The following is a 4,915-nucleotide window of genomic DNA, read 5'->3' as shown; positions in this document are numbered from 1 at the left end:
ACAGCAAAACATTCAGCGAGATCGTCCACATGGTTACAGTTATGTTTGGACTTGACTAACATATCGTCCACATAAACTACCATGTTATTCCCTATCTGCTCAGTGAACATCCTATTCCCCAGTCTTTGGTATGTGGCTCCTACGTTCTTGAGCCAGAAAGGCATTACATTGTCGCAATACAAACCCTTATTGGTCATGAAGCTCGTGTGTTCTTGGTTGGGTGCATGCATTGCTATCTAGTTATATCCAGAATAAGCGTCCATGAATGACATGGTGTCGTGACCTGCAATGGCATCTACGAGCTGATCAATTCGAGGAAAGGGAAAGCAATCCTTAAGGCATGCCTTGTTGAGGTCCGAATAATCGATGCAAGTTCACCACTTGCCACTGGGCTTCGGAACCAGCACAGGATTGGCTATCCAATCAGGGTAGAAAGCTTCTCAAATAAACCAATTTTTCTTTAGCCTTTCAGCCTCCTCTTTCAGGGCTTTCTTCCTATCATCGTCCAGGAGCCTCGTTTTTTTTTTTGCTTCGAAGGGAAGCTCTTATCTATGTTGAGTGCATGGCTTATAACGCTCAGACTGATCCCTACCATATCCGAGTGTGACCATGCAAACACATCCTGGTTTTCTCTCAAGAAGCGAGTCAATTGTTATTTCACATTTTGGTAAAGGTTTTTCCCTATTTTTACCACCCTCGTGGTATCTTTCTCATCTATCTTCACTTCTTCAAGTTTCTCAATTGGTTCAAGATCGGCCCTTTCTTCTATCCTAGGGTCGATCTCTTCTTTGATTTCGAAGATAGATCTATTCATTTCCCGAATAACAACATGTGCTTGTGCACTTGTTTGGCTCTTTCATCTCATGGAAATGCTATAGCATTCACGTGCAGCAAGCTGGACTCCCTTTAGTGTCCCGATGCCACTAGACGTCGGGAACTTTATGGCTAAATGCCTAACATATGAAATTTCCCCAGCCCAATCAGGGCTAGTCTCTCGAGCAGTACATTGTAGGCCGACGGGATGTCCACCACTATGAATTCCATCATCTTTGTCACCGAGACTGGATAGTCTCCCAAGGTTACAAGGAGCTTGATGGATTTCGTCCTAGCAATCCCTTCTCTTGCAAATCCATACAATGTCATTGTACAGGCTTTTGAATTTTGAAGCGTGAGTCCCATCTTTTCTAGAGTGGCCTTATAAAGGATATTGACTAAGCTCCCATTATCGATCAGGACTCTGCGCACCCTTTTGTTGGCAAGCTGAAGTATGATGACCAGAGGTTCATTGTGGGGAAACTGCACATGCGAAGCATCTTCTTCTGTAAAAGTGATGGGTTAAGATTCAACCCTTTGTTGCTTTGGAGCTCACGGTTCAGGCTCATAGGGAGAACCGTCTCCAGTCTTGAGCTTGTTCACATATCTCTTTTGGGAATTTCTACTCGATCCAACAGGGGGTGGTCCTCCAGAGATGGTCACCACATCCTCCCCATCTATTGGGGGAGGTCGATCATCCTCCCTTGCTCTTGAGTTGTTATTCTATTGGGCAGGTTATGCAGAAGTTGCCCTTTGTCCAGCCGACACTTGAGTGGTATTTTGGTTTCTTATGTATTGTCCAAAATATCCTCTTGAGATCACGCCATCAATCTTGTCTTTTAACTGTCGGCACTCATCAGTGGTGTGTTCGACGTCCCTGTGGAACCTGCAGTACTTGTTGGTGTCTCTCTTTGACTTCTTCGCATTGGGTCAGGTCGCCTAAACGGGACCTGATTCTCATTTGCGACAAATATATTCTCCCGAGTTTCAGTGAGCTTGGTGTAAACCGTATAAATGGAGAAATACTTGTCTCCTTTCTTATTTTTCCCCCCGGCCACCTCTGAGTTATTCCCTTCATTTTTCTTTCTTTTCGAAATGTTATCTCCTGAGGGTCGAGATGTTGATGGGGTAGCCGAGGTCTAGGCTGAGTTAACATTCGTCATTGTAGTTGTAATGGACTGAGGGGTTAGTTTTAATGCTAACCTCGCCTCTTCTACATTGACGAATCTCTTGTTAGGAGTATGTCCTACAAGCATGTAAAAGACATTTATTATTTCGATGAATAAATAAATACAATGGTTTATTATTGTTATATTTAGATTATTAAATTATTGTTTGAATAATTTTATAAATATCAAAAAAATTCCATATTCATTATTGAGGATGTGATCTTGTATTAGTATGAGAGAATTAAGATCACATGAATGAATAAAAATAGTCAACAACAACAAATTGAAGTTATGGAATTATTTAATTGGGGTTGTAAGTACGGTTTGCTGAGTATCATGTTGATACAAATAGTCTAGATTCGGATTATTGATGTGGTAAGACATCTCGGTAAAGGTGCTTTTATATAATATGATTATATATGACATGGACCGATATGAATAAAAGTCTTTATCCAAAAACCATTTAATAATAAAGACTTGTAATTCATATCATAACTGATGATCATTTATAGATCAACCTAAATCCTGAGTGTTCATGAACTCCTGTTCATGTTTATTAAATTCTTTGATTCATTCGTTAAGGTCTCTTCATAGAATGAGGCTAATGACTTTTGTTTTGGAGATTTAATATCATGGATGGCTGGGAACATGTATCAACAATACGTAATCTAATCTTTCCTAACGGATCGTATATTAGTTCCCTTAAGGGTTAATTCTGGAATTGAATGGTTTTGAGCTCAAAATTATAATTAGATTATAGATTAATTATTCACTAGTGAATTAATGGTACTTAAGGGATAAGAAGTAAATTAGAAAGGTAAAATGGTAATGATTCCATTCTAATTTATAATCTAATTAATTAGAGGGTTGAACTATTGTAAGATGATTATATCAATGAACGACTTAAAATAAGATTTCTATAAAAGTATATCTATAACATAAAGAGTGCAATTCTGAATTTATAGTGGAGAAATATCAAAATTAATAAATTAACTATTATAATTAAAGAGTTTAATTATTTAGTTTCAATTTATTGGAGCTTAATGTTATAGGTCCATGGTCCCCGAAATGGCTCAAACAAACACTGACAAAGATAAATACAAAAATGGGCAAAAGGACTTATTTGATAAGTAAAATATTTTTCTATGCACTAAACATAATTATTTTATAATTATGTGTAATTAATTAATTATTTGATTTAACAAAAATATAATTAATTTTGAATTAATTTTTTTTTGGTGTTTAAACAATAAGAAAAATTGGAAAAAATCACATGCCTTCCTTGGCATGTGGTACACGTGTAGCACAATCACTGTGCTACAGACACAAGAAGCTTCTAGAAGTTTCTTTGTTCCACAATTTTAGTTATTTAAATATTAAATAAATAATGAGATATTATAATATGACTAAAATATTATTATTTAAATAAAATCTGATAACTAATTAGTTATTTTCAAATTTTTTTAAATAACTATTATTTTATTTTTAATATATTGGATATATTAAATATAGGAGATCAGTTTTTCAGAGTGATACTTTTTCAGTGATAAAAAATATATCGTGAAATCTCCCAGAGAGAAATAGAACAGTGATACAAGCATCGTTCACTGTTCTTCAAAACTTAGGTCCAAACTTTATCAGATCTCATGTGTTGAGAACATATGATAAATAGATTTTGCCTATTATTTTGTATAGCGAGCCCACACTCGTTCTTTGAGTGTTTAGAATATTTTGGAAGATCCTGGTGTGAGAGCTCAAGGATTTTTGCCGTACAAAAAGATAGCAGCAAGGAAGTACTTGAGGTAATTTTCTATTCATATCTTTGATTCAATATATATATATGTATGTGAAGAAGTAGATCTAGAAATCTTGTGGGGTTAAATTAAAAAATTTTATTGTTGTTGCGCAACGTATAATCTCTGATTTGATCTATAAAAACCAACATCTCTGAGCCCTTTTGTTGAACTCTGTTATTGTTATTATCAGTTTTCTCTGCATATCATCCCAGAATGGACTTCCTGGAAATATTCCACCTCGAATGGCCATAAGATGACCACTATCATCAACATTACGGGCTCACGCCACCTCTATGTTAAACCCCGCCAAGTAACTTTTTAATGATTCTCCCGGCTGTTGCCTGACATTGGTCAAGGTCGAGGCCTCGGGCTTGACGCCTACCATGGCCTTGAATTAATTTTTAAATTCCTTTGTCAATTGATCCCAAGATGAGATCGAATGTCTTATGAATTTATCAAACTATTTTTTCGTTGGTCCTGTCAAAGTAGTTGGAAATAACATGTATCTGAGCTCGTTGCAAACATTGTTGGCTCGCATGATGGTGTTAAATGTGCTCAGATGACTGTACGGGTCTGAGTTCTCATCAAAAGGAGCTACATGGGGTATCTTGAACCTGTAAGGGAATGGTGTGTTTTATATATGTGGAGTAAAAGACGCGAGCACCTCATCGGAATCGTCAGCCTTGTCCTTATTCCTTTCGTCCTAAAGAAGCCTTAATGCTCTTTCAAGTTAATTAATTCTCTCCTGAACCAAGTCCACTGGTGGTTGAGCTTGTGCTTGTGTTGGTTAGTTATTGTTTATAAAAACTCCAACTCCTTGTCCCGGTATAGGGTTATTATTTATATTTTGGTTAAGGGGCTCGATGGTTGTGAGGTGGCTCTTCCACCGGCCCTCTGGCTCCAATTGTCTATGATCTCGACATGTGGCTTCCTACTGGTTGGGCTGCCCTATGTCCTTGGGTTTCCTCTCACTTGCCCCTCTGTCCGAGTTGAGTTCGATGGTTCCCGTCTCGGCTGCCAATTCGAGATGGCCTTTGTGGTGCATGCTCTCCTACCCGGTTCCTATTAGGAGCAGGCTGAGATGCTTCTTGCATTGATGATGGGCGCCTTATGGGAGACGATGGATGCCCTATAGGC

Source organism: Humulus lupulus, chromosome X, assembly GCF_963169125.1.
Source record: "Humulus lupulus chromosome X, drHumLupu1.1, whole genome shotgun sequence".
Classification (NCBI taxonomy): domain Eukaryota; kingdom Viridiplantae; phylum Streptophyta; class Magnoliopsida; order Rosales; family Cannabaceae; genus Humulus; species Humulus lupulus.
Note: the sequence above shows the minus strand (reverse complement) of the source record.